This window comes from Talpa occidentalis, unplaced genomic scaffold (genome assembly GCF_014898055.3).
Source record: "Talpa occidentalis isolate TD23 unplaced genomic scaffold, MPIMG_talOcc4v2.1 talOcc4.12, whole genome shotgun sequence".
NCBI classification, from domain to species: domain Eukaryota; kingdom Metazoa; phylum Chordata; class Mammalia; order Eulipotyphla; family Talpidae; genus Talpa; species Talpa occidentalis.
The window spans coordinates 49,131,978-49,149,860 of NW_023601212.1; the positions used below are offsets into that span (position 1 = coordinate 49,131,978).

The 17,883-nt window shown below is 36.4% G+C and overlaps 1 protein-coding gene across 11 annotated transcripts in view; it reads left to right on the forward strand.

The window, feature by feature from the left end:
• SMG7 (SMG7 nonsense mediated mRNA decay factor) overlaps positions 1-17,883 on the forward strand; it is a 78,779-nt gene that overhangs the window by 11,253 nt on the left and 49,643 nt on the right. The window lies entirely within an intron of this gene.

Genomic DNA, 17,883 nt, shown 5'->3' on the forward strand with positions numbered 1-17,883 from the left:
TCGTCACCTATTGAGATTAGACATGGAAGGAGGTGCAGGTAGAGGAAGAAGTTCTGTAGCACTTGGTGGGGGCACTCAGCACATTGTGAAATCTCTTTGAATGTAAGGTTTTCCAAGGCTGTCAAAAAAAAAAAAAAAAGGTGCGTGCCCTTTTTTTGATGACTAACATTTTGTTCTCACAGTTCTTATTGGCATTTTTCCTTCTGTTGCCTCTGAATAGGTGAGAATGTGTGATTCTAAAATCTATTATATTCAAGATTTTTGTTTTTTTATTTATTTATGCATACAAGAACTGGGGTGTAGGCCAGAGGTGGTAGGGAGTGAGAGGATTCATCAGAGACAGTGAGGAGCAGAACAGGCGGATCTACTGAAATATATTGTTGAGTGGAGCAGTGGGCGAGACAGGAGAGAGCTGCTGCACCATCTGGGTTAGCTCCCTTGCTGGGGCTCAAACTCATGCCGCAGTGGCTGCTGTAAAATCTGTTATATTCAAAGGACCACTGTATTGATGCATTAATATCTTCAATCTGTTTCATAAAACTGTGGGTTCACTGTCCACATAAGTTCAATTCTTTTTTCCTTCCCTTCTCTTTTCAATGACCTAGTATTTCAGTGCTATATTGGTTGGGATACAATATATTAGAATATGTTTAACTAATACTACTCTTAGAAAGGTCATGAATTAGTTTTTTAATCAGGTGACAACCAAATTTTCATTGACATACAGTGTAATAATGAGATAGCAATAGTAAGATAATTAGAATAAAATGCAATCAAAAGATGGTATTCAAAGAAGAAGTGAGTAAAAGGTATACTTGGTTGTGGGGGCCTCCCCGGTGGCGCAGCGGTTGAGCGCTGGGTTGCGAAGCTGCGCGCGGCCTCTGCGGCGCCGGTTCGATCCCCGGCTGCTCCCCGGCCACCAGAGGAGGGTCCCACATGGCGCGCAGACCTCTCCTGCCGCCCGCTGCTCCCCTCAGAAGTGTACTTCGGTCCTTCTGCCTGCTCTGCTCCCCGCTCTGGCTCTGGTGAATTCTCTCGCCCTCCAGCGCTTCTGACTGTACCCAGTGCATGTATAAACAAAACAAAGAAACCAGCAAACAAATAAATAAAGCATGCCTCTATAAAAAAAAAAAAAAAGTATACTTGGTTGAATTTTCTTTATTTTTTTAATTGCTGATGGAGAAAGATGAAAAGTATAGTGTTACGAGAACTACCACAGGATGAATTTGAATACAGAAGTTTCTTAGGCTGTCTGCAAAATGTTACCCATGTACACATACCTGTGTAAGGTATTTTAAAATAAAAATTTTGTATTCTGACATCTAATTCTGCAAAATCCCTATTTCTTAAATTCTGCTTAGTTTAAATGATCAAAATAACAGTATTTATTTGACTGAAATAATCTTTAGTTTCATCTTGATTTTTAATGAAAAAGGTGAGAATGTTTTAGCAAAACTCAAACGTTAAGGCATATTGGTCATAAATTCTGACTTATAAAAAATGTTAACAGAGCAATCACTTTCTAACTTAAAACATTTATTACTTTGGTTGTAAACTTATATGCACAGGGTCTTTTTGGCTTTATAAGAAAGCAGCATGGTATAGCAATTGAATGAATAAGGTCTGAGTTACTAACAACTGGCCTAATTTGTAATTTGGTTGTCCTGAGTTTAGATTCCAGCTCTAGCAACGTGACTTTGAAATCTGTAGTTTTCATTTTCTGCTCTGTATTTTCCTGTTTATAAAATGACAATGATCGAATTATTGAGAGAATTTCATGAGAAGTATATGTAAAACCCAGCTTAGTTTCATCTGGTAAAGAGCCTAATTAATGCATTGTTTTGATTTTTGGCTTCTGAATGTATCAGTATTAAACTTGTAAGCTGCTAGTGTAGTCTTTGAATTGGGTGGAAGCAATTGTGCCTTAAATGACCAAAAAGTAATGGAAGGGTCTTTACTGTGAAGTGGACTACTTTATTCCTCAAGGACACCATCTTTCATTTTACTGATTCTTTTTGTTTTTCCTAACCCTATTATATATTTGTCTTAAGCTTGTTATTCAATAGCTTTGTGTAACTGGATTCCCATTTTGTAGTAAAGAAAAATGATACTCAAGGTACCTAATTAGTGATGAGTTGGGATTAGTCTTCATCTGTCCCTGTTTGTCCACTGCTGTTGACGCAAGTGGCAGCATTTGTAATTTAGATGGTTCACAAATAGTGGTTGTAAATTTATTGTTAAAAAGCATATTTCTTTAAAGTTACTTTACTATTTCAAAATTTCAACTGCTAGTATATCTTTTTTGCCACTTTTAGTGTCCAGGAAAGTAATATATACTTACTGTAAATAAAATAAAGCAGCGGGCCTCCCTGGTGTTGTTGGGCATGAGTTTTAGCACTGTCACCACTGTGGCCTGGGTTTATTCCCCAGCCTGGGAGCTGTCCACATATGGTGCGGAGTCCCGTCTGTCTCTCCCACTGGTGCTCCCCTCAGCAGTGTATTTCAGTGGATGTGCCTGTTTGGCTCCCGCTGTGTCTCTGGCAAATCCTCTTATTCCTCTGGCCGACACCCCAGTTTGTCTATGTATAAATAAATAAAAATAGATCTTAAAAATAAATAAAATAAAGCAAAACAAAACCCAGAAAATTTAAGAGTGATCATATAACAGACATAAATCTGGAGTGTTGCAAGCACATGGTAACTTATGGACCTCCTATCATCCAGGGTTGTGTAACCTTCCAGCTATTTCTCATACATATATTAACATTCATATACTCCTATATACCTATGTATGTATGTACTTTAAAAAAAACTGGGATTGGGCTATATCGTATGGCTTGGGATCTGGTTTTTTTTTTTCATTTAACATTTTTATCAGATGTGTTCATAATTATGTATCTACAACATTATTAGAAATGCTAACATACTGTTCTGTTGTACAGGAGTACTGTATTTTCTAAACTGATTTCCTAACAATGAAAATTTATGATGTTTCCAATACTTTAATATTATAATGTTAACATCCTTGTCCATGCTTATCATTGGGTACACTTACTTGAGTGATAGGTATGCACATTTAAAAATATTTTGTTAGGTGTGGTAGGCAGAATACTGTGCCCTGCTCCTCCCTGAAGGATGTCCACCTCCTATTCCCTGGAATCTATGAATATATTAAATTACATGGCAAGGAGAAATTAAGGTTGCTAAATAGTGACTTTAAAAGAAAAGATTATAATGGATTATTCGGTGGGCCTAATATAATCACAAGGGTCCTTTAAGTGTGAAAGAGGGAAGCAGAAACTTTGGAACTCAAGAGAGAGCATCATGCTGGAATGGAGGGTAACAAGCCAAGAAATGCTGGAAAAAGTGACAACCGGGATTCTTCCCAGTTGACTTCCAGAAAGTAACATGGTCCTGGTGACACCTTGATTGTAGCCCACAGGCTCCCACTTAGGCTTCTGACTTTTAGACCTATCACATAATAAATTTGTGTTGTCTCTAAGACACAAAACTTGTGATGATTGTTTATAGAAGCAATAGAGAACTAATATAGTATATAATATGGCCAAAAAGCACCAGAAAGTTTGTTCTGTTTATTCTGGCCCAAGCAGTATTTTAAAGTACCATTTCTTTGCATCCTCACCAGTACCGAAAGTCTGGTGTGTGTCACTTCTTTGAAGTAGACTTCTTTATGTTTTTGTTTGTATTACATGTGGGTAAATCTATCTACTACTCTGCCTTAGAGTACTCCACTGAACATGAATTATCTGGGGAAATAGTGTCAATAATTCCAAGGTAAAACAAAGACTACTTGGTAAAACTGAGTTGTTATCTAGGACTTCTCAAAGCTTGTAATATGCTAATGTGTGTTACGAGAATCTCCAGGAGGGAAGCAGGAGGGAAGTTTAGTTTGTTTGGTGTATCCCAAACAAACAAAGTCCCAAACAAAGTCTCATAGGACTGATATTTTTTTAATCCAAATACTCATTTTAAAATGTGTTGTATTCTGTTCTATCTCTTACTTCAACCTTTGTCTTTAATACACTGACCTTCACATATCTTAAACTTTGTACCATTATCTTAGACTTTGTAGTTCTTCAGAATCTACTACCTCTGAAATTTTAAGTTCAACCATTCCATTTTGAGTACAACCTCATTTCTATTAATCTAACTGCTTCTGTTTAAGACCTCCAGTAACTGCTATTTTTTTTTCCACATCTTTTCCTAATTATATTATGATTAATTCTTATATGGAAAGCTGTTGCCTCATGAAATTTACATTATCAGTATGTTACTTTCCTTTTAAAAGTGCAGCTGTGTTGTCCAAAAGTTTAGCCTCATTCTCCAAATGAAAACATTGGCCAAGTATAACAATTAAAAGAATAGTGACAAGAGCAAGGACCGCTTTCTGACACCCCTGGGTTTGATGCTGGATGTATGATCTTGGCTTTTAATTCCAGTCTCCTCAATGGTAATAGTAATGACTTGACAAGGAGTAAATGAAATAGAGTCATCATTCTTAGCATTGTGCCTTGTGCTTAGTTTAAAAAAGAAAACAGTACATGAAATTACTGTTATTAATATTAGTAGTGGCTGTGTGTTGTTTGGTATGTGAAAACTTTACATTATATGGAGCGGTTGTCCTATATTACCCTTAATAGATTTCCTAGGATCATTGGATCAGGGACAATCTTAGGAATACATGTGTATTTGACTTACCATGATTTTGTTTATTCTCAGAACTAAGCATAGGATTCATTGTAGTAATGTGTTTAGATGACTGGTTTTAAGGGAAATTGGGATATTTGAGGTGGCCTGGTGGATTTTATAAATGGCTTTAAAGGAAACCATTCCAGGAGCCTTACAGTACTGCTCAGTCTATAGCATCATTTCCAATAGAAGGTAAATTTGCTGTCTAAAAAGCATGTGACCTGCACGCAAGTGTGAAGGGTGTGTTTAGAGGAACGGCAGGAAGTGGGCTGGAGAGGTGGTCCGTTGGAAGACTTTCAGATTTAGTGCAGTTTGAATTTGATCCTGAAAGTAGTGACAAGTCATAGAAATATTTTAAGCAGGAAATGATAGAGGGAGATAGGCCACAGTAGTGAATCGAAAGAGAGGATTAATGAGGAGGCTCCAGGTGAGAAATGACAAGACGGCCAGACTGAGTGGCTAACATGGATTTTTATCTTCATGTGAGAACCCTGTTGAAGTGGGTGCTTTTCATAAGACCTGAGCATATTTGTTTAGTTTTAGACCCAACTGTGGGCATAATTTCTTAATGTTACTCATTGTAGATTCCCCGAGTCCCAAGTGAGGTATTAGATGAAAATGAGAATAATTTAGAATCTGGAAATTACAGCCATGTAACTTGTAAAGTGAATTTGAAAATGATATAATGTGATACCAAACTAATAAAATAACCTTTCAGTTTTCTGCTTTCCTGTTTATCACCTTCAGTTTCTTTATACCTAAAATGACAATTAGTCTTTCCTTCACACTATTTTTGGCAGCTGGTGTGAAGCTACAAGTGATGGCATTATGCAAAGATGTGTCACCATGAGTAATCTTTTATTTTAAATGCTAACAGGGAATTGCTTTCTTCTGTGTGTGAGGATTATTTACTTGTTTTTATATTGCATTTGGGAAATGTGTGCAGTATATCTTGTTTTTGTATACACTTTATATAAATCTTTATGAAACTTTGAAAGGGAATCCAAAGTTAATATTCTTTATTTTAAATTCTTTTTGACTTAATAAAAAATGTTTTTAGGAATCATTTTGACTTATTAGTTGTTTGAAGAATTTCTTAATCATTATACTCTAGGTCCTCTGTCGTATGGGTCCTGGATTAGCTTCCAGTCACCTATAATTTCCTAATGCTAACCTACCTTTTGTTTTTTCAGTTTTGACATTGAGGTTTACACAGACTAGCAGTGAGGTATGATCACTTTATAGAGAAAAACTGCTGTTTTTGCTTTTGACATGATTAGTAGTAATAAGCTAACACTTTTATTTTCTGCTTGACTCTTACAAATGTTACTCACTCAGAATCCTCACAACAGTCCTTTGAATATATACTATTGACTTTATAGATGAGCAGAGGAGCAGAATTGTTCAGTCCAGTGTCATACATAAAGTGGCAGATCTTGTTATTTATACCGGGGGTCAGACCCTATAATTGATGCTTTTAACCAAATGTCATACTGACTTTATATTTTTTATCTTTTAATTTGCTTAGGATTGTAGGATTTTGTTTTTATTTTTTGTTTTATTGTATTATAAATACATAAAACATAGTATGTATTTACATAATGTATGTATTTACCATTTGAACAAACTTCTCATCAACTCAGTTTTCTAATGCATTTATTTTTTATAGAATAATAAGAGAGACAAGGCAATTTTGCCAGAAAGGTTATTAAGGGGGAACAGGAGGAGGAGATTTTTAAAAAAATACATTTGGGATAAGTTTATTTAGATTGCTTTGAGCTGTCTTACTGACTAGTTGGGCTGCTGTTCCTTTTTCATTATAGCTATTATTCCTGTAATTTCTGCCTATAGTATTGCTACTTTTAAATATGAACTCTTGGACCATTGGGAATACTGAGAACCAGCTACTATGGGGATGAACAGTTCTGATCCACCTGGGCTGATAGGACAAATGAAGAATGACTTGCCAATTTTTGTAACTTAAGTACAGAAGATTGGAATTGCCAATTGGGATTGCTAACTGAGTTGGTAGAGTTAATTAGGTAGAGTTTTTTTGTTTTGTTGGTTTTGTTTTTTTTACATAGAGATGTTAAGATGCCAGTTTCTGACACTAAGAAATATAATTTTAAATGTATGGAATTCAGAAGTCTTACATAGTAAGTTGCTTCAAAAGGAAAATTCCAATGTGACTTTTAAAAAGTAACAAATTACTAATATTTTTGAGTAGCTGGACATCTTTGAATTTATTCTCCATAAAGACATGGTTACCTGACATGGAGATCATAAAACATCTAAACCAAAACAAACCCTAGAAATATGATTACAGAATTGAAGCAACTAAAGGGGGTGTGGGGGTTGAGAAGGGGCCCATTGGGTAAAGGAATATGGGGGCCGTGATGGTGGATGTGGTGTGGTGATATGCATCTGAAATGTGACCTTTTTCCCTAAATCACATACAGTGTTGTAAACAAATGTTACCTCAATAATAAAAAATAAGTGGAAGACTAGTTAATTCAAGGAAATAGCCTTCCTCTATTTACCTCATAGTCATAACTTTTTATGTGACTTTACCTTGCTCTTGAAAAATGCCATCTTTCAAAAAAATCTTCAAATTGTAAAATTTTGGCAGGTAAATGACCAGATGCTTTTCTTTATTCTCAGTTTTCTTTCAGTTGTCACATTACCTTGTGTTTGTTCACCATTTTGTTCCTTTGTTGTCATTTGAGGGAATTATTTTGTTACAACCTTAGAGCAATATTTATATTCAATAAATGTTGACTATTATACTGTGTGAGGCCATACTTACTGTATACATTTTGAATTACATGACTTTATTAGAATAATTGACATGTCCATTTTCAAAAAATGCTAAAGTCTGAATGAAGTCTTTTTAGAGATGCTAATAGAGGGAGAACAAGAATAAGGGGATGTATCAGTTGTATCGAACAGAAACAGCTCTAGTGCTTTTAAGCATAAAGGCACTAGATAGAGCCTACGGGTTAATAGCTGTATTAGTTTCCTATTGCCACTAACAAATTACCACAAACTTGATGTCTTAAAATAATACAGATTTATTATCTTACATTTCTGGAGGTCAGAAGTTTGAAATGCATTCTTCTGTGCTAATGTTTTAAGTGTCATTCCTTCTGAGGTTCTGTGGGAGAATTAATTTTCTTAGCTTTTTTAGCTTTTGGGGCTGCTTCAATTATTTGGCTCATGGCCCTCTTCCATTTAGAAAACTAGTAATCATATCACGCTATCCTTTGCTCCTTTCATCATCTCCCACAATAGCCATACTGCTGGAACACTCAATTTTTGAAGACACAGCTATTTAGTTCCTCAGTGCTGTCCATAACTTATATGTCTGTGACCTCTGACACCACTCACAGGACCATGGTTAATAGAAATTGGATGTATTCAATAGTTGCTACCACTCTACATGTGGAATTGGTGTGTTCGTTGATAGATTCTTATGTCTTCATCCTAGACTCAAGGGAAAGCTGGTAAACCTATTGGGAAAAGAAGTTGGGGGATTTCTTAAAAATTGGAAGAGAAATTCAGGTGGTTGACTAAATAAAAGAATGTTAACCAGAGAGAGTACATACATAGATTAATAGTATCAGTGGTATTGATATATACTTGTGCTGTCCAAAAGTTAGCCATTAGCCACCTGTGCCTATTTACATCTAATTTCATTTAAGTTAAATACAATTCATAATTTAGTTATACCAAACACATGTGAAATGCTCATGTGGCTGGTTGCTACTGAATTGGACAGGCCAGGTCTATACCAAGTTTGTGTGTTTACTGTTTAAGGGTCATCAGGAAAAAATGAAATGTTCAATGAATTTTCTTAATGCTGGTAAGTTTTTCTTTTCATGTGGTAGTTTAGAGTTTACAGCATCCACTCACATGGTACGTGTTTCTACTGGCAAAGCAAACCCTGCAAAACAAGCATATGTTAACTCTTTTTATGTAAGAAATTGAAGCTCAGAGAGATTTAAGGTCAAATACCAGAGTTAGGAGGAGCTTGTATCATTTGATTCTTTTCAGTGCAACATAAAGTTAACGCCTACGGTGTTAAGTAATGTATTGAATTTTAGGATACTGAAAAGGCTGGCTGCTCTGCCCAGGTCTGGTATTGGTTCCCAGGTTCTTGTGGAATCATTCATCTTGGACTGTACAAGGGAAGACAAACGGATCTATGTGGGGAAGGGCCAAGTAGTTCTCTTGAGATCTTATCGCCAGTTTGCTGTAGCTGTTGTGCATTTAGCTCCTAGATCCTGTAGTGTGGGCTGGGGCTTCACACACCTAAGGATGGGGTCTAACTTTTCCCAGGAGTCTCTGCTGTGTGGATCCTCAGGTTAATGCCACTAGATTATATGTTGACTGGTCAGTTGGTGCCCCGACCCCCAAGCCCCTATCCCAGAATGTTAGTTACTCAGCAGCAGGAACCTTGTGTACTTTCTTCACTGCTGTATCACAGGTCTTAGAATAAGGTCTAACTTAATGTAAATCCTGAAATACTTGTTGAAGGAATTAATGGTAAATTCTCCCCTACAGCTGTTTATATCTGTAAGCAAAATAGTTGCTGTGGAAGGTTCTTACCCCTTGCCCTCTGCCCCCATCTCTTACATAAAAACCATGGTTTCAGGAGTTAAAAAATCTTTACGTGGTATTTTCTCCCACATGTTGTTAAAGTAGGTGATCTTCTCATGAATGGTTTGTATCTGCACTGCCCACTACAGTAGCTGTTTGCCATCTGTGGTTTTGAGCAATTGAAATGTGACACAAATTTAAAAATGTGTTTGAATTAATTAGAATAATTTGGTTATGTCAACCTACCTTTCAACAGTAAAATTTGTGAACTCTGTACACAAAATAATTCTGGTGAAAAATTAGCCACTTAGATGAGAGGTGCTATAATTACTATGACAACAGTATGCAAAGAAAGTATTTGAAAATTTTAATAATTTTTATCTTGACTACATGTTGAAATGCTAATAGTTTGAATTTATTAGGTTAAAAATACATTAATGTCACCTCTTTTTACCTTAAGTAAAAAGAAACAGGTTACATATAGTTACATATATGACATGCATTATATTTCTTACTTTTGGCCAGTAATAATGACCATGAAGAATTTCCATTGACAGATATTTTATGTTAAAAAGGTTTTTTTTAAATATTTATTTATGCATACAAGAGCTGGGGTATAGGCCAGAAGTGCAGGCGGTGAGAGGATTCACCAGAGACAGAGTGGGGAACAGAACAGGCAGACCGACTGAAATATACTGCTGAGGGGAGCAGTGGGCGAGACAAGGAGAGGTCTGCTTGCCATGTGGGTTGCTCCTTGGCCGGCTGGGGATCGAACTCGTGCTGCAGAGGCTGCAGATTGCTTCATAGTGCGGTGCTTAACCCCTTGCGCCACCAGGGAGGCCCCCTTAAAAAGTTCTTGTGTGAAATAGTATTCGTTACCTTGACGGTTTTATTCAAACATACTTTTAAAATGCACACTGTCTTAACTGCATTCATTCAACATATTTATCAGGGAAGATTTGATAGTAAAGCACTCTTCCAGGCAGTTTGGGAATTATATTATGAATTATGCTTTCAGAGATTAATTGAAGAAATAACATTTTAGGATATAGTATATGGCATAAGAGGCACAAATCGAAGGGTGGAGACTTCACGGAGATGTCTGAGAAGGTTTTATGAAGGATATATTATTTTCCTACATTTAGGAAGAAATTTTCTTGGGGATATTCCAGGTGGAGAAATTACTATAGCTTTCTTTCTTTGTTTTTGTAGAAAAGTCAGAAGTATCTGAAACATAGTTCATGAAGGGAGGTATAAGGAGGCAAGGTTGGAATCTTTTTTTTTTTTTTTTTGGTAGATTCATTTATTTATGCATACAAGAGCTGGGGTACAGGCCAGAGATGCAGGGGGGTGGGGGGAAAGGGGTGAGAAGATTTACCAGAGACAGAGTGGGGAACAGACCCGGGAGACTGACTGAAACAGTGCTGAGGGGAGCAGCGGACGAGACAGGAGAGGTCTGCTTCTCATGTGGGTTGCTCTCTGGCTGGCCCGGGGATTGAATTCATGCTGCAGAGGCTGTGGATTGCTTCGCAGTGCGATGCTTAACCCCTTGCACCACCAGGGAGGCCCCAAGCATGGCATCTTTATGTAAATTTAGGAATATTGAATGGCAGGCTACTTAGTGTAGGGTTTATATAGATATGGAGATTCATTTAATATTTTTGAGCTGGGAATGGATGTTTTTAGAATTGTTTGGTATGATAAATTTGGGAACTCTGTGCAAATAAAGTTGTGAGACTGAGGTAACTGCCAAAATCCTGGTAAGAGTCAATGAGAGTCTGAATCAAGAGAACCATCTATGGATATAATCAATGGGACTTTAGTAACGGCTTAGAAAGGAAGGGAGAGGAAGAGTCATTGATGATATTGAAGTTGGCCTTGGAGATAGGGTCGCACTTTTAATGTAAATAGGGAGCAAAAATATGAGTGTTGAAGGGACTATTTTAACGGATATCCTTGCTGAGATGCCACAGGGCATTTGGAATGTGGTGATAATGTTACAGGGCAAACCCCAATATAAAATGAGGTTGCTTGACTGTGGGTCCTCACCCGTGCACTTAAAGGGGACTTATTAATGCTAAACTGCACACACACACACACACACACACACACACAAGGTTGATAAAAGGCTTATTTACAAGGGAAGGGGAAATGGGAAATGAGTAACTCAGGGAGAAAAGAGGGAGATAAGTTCGTAAATGCGTCCACCTGTTTCGCCGACCTGGAATCCCAATGACCCGCCGAGCTGGTGAAAAACCAGCACGCTGCGTAGCCAAGAGGGCGACCCCTGGCCACATGGCCAGTTAAATACTTAACTCCACCCTCAGGTCCTCGCAACCTTCCCTTCAGTGATCATGGGATTTGTAGTAGTTCCCAGTGTCGTGGGGGTGGATCCACAAAGTCTGTATGGAGTTTGCTCAAGACATCCAATAACATGGAAATACAATTGATCCTTGTGCAACACAGGGGTAAGGGGTACTAACCCTGCCCCTTACACAGTCAAGTATAATTTTTGACTCCCTCAAATTTAACTACTAATAGCCTGCTGTTGACCAAAATTGCCTTATCAATAGCAGGGTTGATAAGCTAGAGAAGAGAAATGTGAACTAAGAAAATCATAAGGAGCAAAAAAAATAACATTTATACTACGGAACATCAGTACCTTTAGTTTACGTTGTCTCTCTACAGCAGCTTACAAGTATAAATGAACCCACACAGTTTAAATCCATGTTGTTCAGGGGTCAGCTGTAGTTGACTTTGTAGTTGCCTTCAATAATGTTAAGATATGAATCCACAAGTGGGGAGAGGATTTTAGAAGTATAAGGGTATCAGAACCAAGTCCTTAGGGAACAGGTACCAGATGATAATAAAGGTCACTTCCATTCTTAACGACTTTGTTACTTTATAAGTGGAAACAGAAAGAGGAAACAAGAAATGACCTATTAAAAAAGGGTGGGAAGCACGGGGGGGTGGGGAACTGAGTGAGCAAAAATCTTAGGGGTAGCTCTAAAGCAGTAGTTCTCAAAGTGTGGTCTCCAAACCAGCAGCAGACTGCTATGGTTTTGATTGGAACTGTAGATCAGTATGGGGAGAATTATGTTGATCTTTTTAAAGAATCAGCTTTGACTTTTTTTCCCGTGTCTTCATTTCCTACTTTTTATTATTTCCTTTTTAATTTGTTTTTGATAGGCCTTTTTTTTAAATAACTTAAGATGCTTAGATTGATGCTTTTAGATTATAATTTTCATTTTTAGATTTGTTTTCTATAACTGATAGAGATTTAATATGAACTCTTAAGTTGTTAAGATCCATTGCCCAAGTGAACTGTTAACTAGATTTTGTTAATGTGGCATATACTTGCAACAGTTACTGTGCATTTAGCAACTAAAGAGGGTATACTTTTTATATAAAATCTTATTTAGCAAAGAGGAATTTAAAATTTAAAATGGTTTTTGAATGATGCTGGAATCCAAAGAAACTTGGGTATATCTTTGCTTATAGAAGAGCAGGATGAGAGAGCCTCCCCCATGGCACAGAGGTTGAGCGCTGGGCTGCGAAGCTGTCCGCAGTCTCTGTGGGGCCGGTTCGATCCCCGGCCACTGGGTGAGGGTCCCACATGGCGTGCAGACCTCTTCTGCTGCCTGCTGCTCCCCTTAGCAGTGTACTTCATCAGTCTGCCTGTTCTGCTCCTTGCTCTCGCTCTGTTATTCTCTCACCCTCCCGCGTTTCTGACTGTACCCAGTGCTTGTATAAATAAATAAATAAATAAATCTTTAAAAAAGAAGAAGAGCAGGATGAGAGCATAAAATAACATTTTTTTTTTAATCTTAACTCTATGTTAGATGCAAGCTAAACTGTTGTGTAGCAAGAAAATTTGTCTACAAAGATTGGCCCTTTCTTTTTGGTCATTTATCCAGGAACTTTTAAAATGAATAACTTTGTTCTGACCTGAACCATAATAGAGATTACTTGTAGTATTGACTTAGAGTCATTCCAAGGAACAGTTTACCATTGCCATTGAAGTCTTTCTGTGCTTCTCTTGTATAATGCATACACTATAATAAAACTGTATTCTCTGATAGCCATCTTGTTAACCAAGAGTCTCTAAAAATAAGGATTTTTGCGTTGCATTGTGATGAAGAGGAAGAGACCAAGAATAACAGCTAAAGAGACATCAGAGGAAGAACCAATGCTAGAGGCTAAAACTAGGAACCTCCTAGAGGATAGTTTAAGGGAAAGGAGATAGGGTGGATCTTATGCTGTTACAAATAATAAATTATAAACAGTAAAACATTACATTTTAACTTTGATTATGAATTACTGAAATCTGAGCCCTGTCATGCAGCAGGAAATAATAAAAGTTTTGACTTTGGAATCCTGATACACTTGGATTTGAATTCCATTCCTAGCACTTACTTTTTTTGAGATCTTGGGCAAATTTCCTAAAATTGATGAGTCTTTATTTATAAAATTGGAAAATAGTAGCTATCTCAGGTTGCTATGAAAATTAAATCAGAATGGTTAATGTAATTAAATATCAATTAAGTAGGACCCCCAAATTATTGTTTTTTCCTCCTAAATTTTGTTCTTTCATTCAGGAAAGAATCCCAGGTCCCCATGGACTTCATGAGATTGTTTTCACCCCTTTTCCCCTCTATTGAATATTTCCATGTTATGTATTTTAAAAACCTTTTGATCCTCCACCTTCTGCCTATCTTAAAGATAACCTAAAACATTTATTTCAGTTTTTCCATTTCCAATTAAAGTTAGTTCACTTATGTTCCCACTTCACCAACATCGTTCTTAACAGTATCCTCAGTGAATTCCATAAATCTAGTCGTTTCAAGCCTCATTGATGTATCAGTAGCATTAATTGCATCTGCTCTCTTTCTTGGAACTCTTTCTTCTTTAGGCTTAATGGATACCACATTCAGCAAGTTTTCCACCTAAAAATTTTGTTTGAGCTTATCTTATATTAGATGCAAAAGTTGTATAGCATGAAAATGGCCTCATTCAGTCTGTTTGCTGTTTCCTTCTCGCTACTAACATCTAGATGCTGGTGACCCCAACTGATTATCTGTAGTTTACACCTTTCCTTTAAACTATGGACTCTTTAACTGCTAGTTATACTCACTAAATATATAATTATCAAACTTAAAATTATAAAAAATGGTAGCAAAAGCTTATGTAACACTATGTGCCAAGCAGTATTGTCCCAAAATGGACTATTTTCCTCTAAACCTATTTGTATCATCTTACTAATGTTAGTAAATGGCATATCCACTATTCACCTGCTTAGCCTTAAAAACCACAAAGTCACCTTTGATTCTCTCTTTCTTCACTCAACATTCAACAGCTAATAAAGGCTGTTAGTCAGTATCTGATTGAAACTGATTGAAGGTAATACCATCTCCCCTCCTACCTACTGGTCCAAGCCATTCAGTTCTCAACATAGCTGTCAGGTGGAACTATTAAAATATTGGTTAGATTGTATTACATCTTTACTCAAAATCTGAGGGTTTCCCCATCTCATACCATGTAGGTCAAGTTGAATAACTGAGCCGTCCAGTGGCTCAGTCTGCATTGAATGGTCCAAGATAGCCTGCTCAAATGTCTTAACCCTTAACTGGGGTGACAGTTGTAGGTAGGAAAACTGGGTCTCTTCTTTCCAAGTGGTCTCTCATCCTCAGCTTCATAATGTAGTGATGGTGTTACAGAAGGGCAAGACTTTCTGCTTAAATCCGAGTGGCCAGAGTAAATTATATTGGACCAGAGTGTCATTGTGTGAAGGGATCCTTGGAGATACGTGATTCATTGGGAGTCATAATGTTCTAATCTACCATAAGCCTCCTAAGATCTATGTCAGGCTCAATTATTTGATTGTAATATTGCATCACTTTCTTTAGTTAGATAGTAAAATAAACAAAAATAGGTATTTGACTGGATAAAACTGATGTCTGGGAGTGTGGGTTAAATATTGGTTCTTTGAAAATCAGATTTGATTTTTGTATCTTTTTTTTTTTTAATTTCAGGGACCACTTAGAAATAGAGAAATATATATACACACACCCACACTGATGTAAAGATAAATATGTATCTATTAGTTTGTTATACATATAAATGAAATAAATTAAACAGTGTCCCATCTCCCATGTTATCCCTCTGCTCCAAACTGGGAAGGTATACTTTGTTTTTTCCTAACCTGTTTACTGTTTCTTTTTCTGTCCAGTTTTTCTTGTCACTTCTCAAAGGATATAGTCACACTCTTACTTTCTCCAACACTTTAAAATGTTATGTTGTTCCTATGTCAGCACTTTTTATTCTTATTCTTTCCATTTCCAGTAAGTTTCGTCCATTAATACTTGTTTTAATTCTAGTGTTTACTCATGTTTTGCTTTTATTTTCCTATCTTTATTTGGAATTCTGTTAACCTCTTATTGTTACTAAGTATGTACAAACAAATGAATACTTCAGTGTGACTTCAAAGGTCGTCTTACCTGACCATTTACTTTTTTATTTTTTTCTCTTTATTACATTTAAGGCATTTAATTAATTTTTAATGTGTTAAATAAATGTTTATATAGCTATGTATTTTACTTCAGGAAGGCATCGGGATTGTTAGAAAGAATGCCTTTATATAAAAGCAAGGCATTGGATCCATGATGGTTGAAAACCATTGTTCTGGCATACCTCCTTTAATGTAAAAATTGACATGAGAAGAAATAACCTTCTGGTTATTGATGACTTAATCTAAATTTCCTGTTTATTTCATTTGGGTTATTGAATTTACTCATTTTCTGTTAGTTTCAGATTTTGTGTTTCTGTAAAAATAGTGTGCATGTTAATACGCTAATACAGATCCAGTATGAAGGAAAAAAATTTGTATTTTAGAAAGCCAAGTGAATGATCATGGACTTCTCTAATTGTGTAAAATGGTAGGTTTCCTCAACTTAAAAGAAAGTATGTTATTACTGGTTATCAGCTGAGAAAACTTTCAAATTATTTTCCTGGAAGATTTTTGAAACTCTTATCAGTTTTGAGAAACTTTGAAGTTTTAGGATCTTGGCCTTTTGAGAGATGGTTAGTCCAAGTTACTATTAATTTATTTGAGCAGCTTTCAGTTTGACCCACACTTTTTGGCAGTGGATAGACAAAATTGAGTAAGATAGTTTCTAACACAGGAAACTTTATTGTACTACTATAATAGAAGTGAGCATTAAGATATGGTGGGAGTGCTTGGCAAAGCCAAGGTCCTCTCTACAATAGTTGTTTAACCTTAAAATAAGAGGAGTTAAGCAGACAAGGAGGGAAGAAGAGGGGCATTCCAGGTTCAATGAAAAGAGCATGAATAGAGACACTAAGAGAAAAAATAGCAAGTAAGTAAAAGTAATTTGGTTTCATTGGGTCATAAAGGGTAAAGTGGGGAGCTGTGGGACTTACATGCTATGCTGAGGAGCTTAAATTTTTTCATGGTGTATTTTCTCTCAGTCTTTTCCACTAAAGTACAACTTAAGCCACAGGAGATTGAACACATAACTTTGAAAGTATGGACACACAGTCCACCTAGACCTCTGGCACTCTTGACCCCAAAAAGTGTGGGTCAAACTGAAAGCTGTTCAAATAAATTAATAGTAACTTGGACTAACCATCTCTCAAATGTTTTATGATTAAAAATTGTGAACAACTTTGTTTTCTAAAATTGATTAGTTTACATTCTTCAATTTCATAATTTATAGAATGAGGATGATAATGATATCTATAATGATGATTGTAATAGCAATAATAGCTAATATTTTTTGAGGGCTTCCTTACCAGGGAATGGTCCTAAGTGCTTTATTTCTTTTACCTCATTTAATCTTCAAAGCATCTCATGAGGTAGGTACTTTTATTATCTCCTCTTTTCCTTAGCAAAATGGGCATAGACAAGTAACGTTTGTGGTTTTACACAGCTATTAAGTGGTCAAACTTGGTTGAACCTAGGAAGTCTGGACATAATGCACGAATTGCGGCTGTATTATACTCCCATTCTATGGAGTTCACATTCATAGAACATTTAGCATGGAATCTGGCACATAATAATTACACATGGAAGCCATTATCAGTAACCAATAATAATTATCTAGATATTTGTGTTAAGTTGATATTCCTAAGAAATTATGCTGTGTTTTTCCTATGACTTATTCCTGTCATGCCATTGAATGCAGACATTGTGAATCTCAAACTCATGCTTTTAACCACTACTTCTATTGCCACCTCCTTCCTTACTGGTCTTTTTCTACAGTGGATTTTAAATCCATGGCACGGACCAAATCTGTTTTGTTCATCATTGTATAACCAGTTCTTAACACTACATCTAGCACATGGCAATGACCAAATCATTGTTTATCGTGTAAGTGATCTAAAAACCTGCCATTTTCAACTGATCTTAGAATTTAAACATTATTCATACTATCTACAATTGTATTTTAATTGTTCTACATGTTTTCCCTCAATAAGCAGTCCAGTTTGGATCAGCCTTCTGTCCCCGTGTTCTACAGGGCTCTCACCAGGGTACTACATAACCCTGATGGGTAA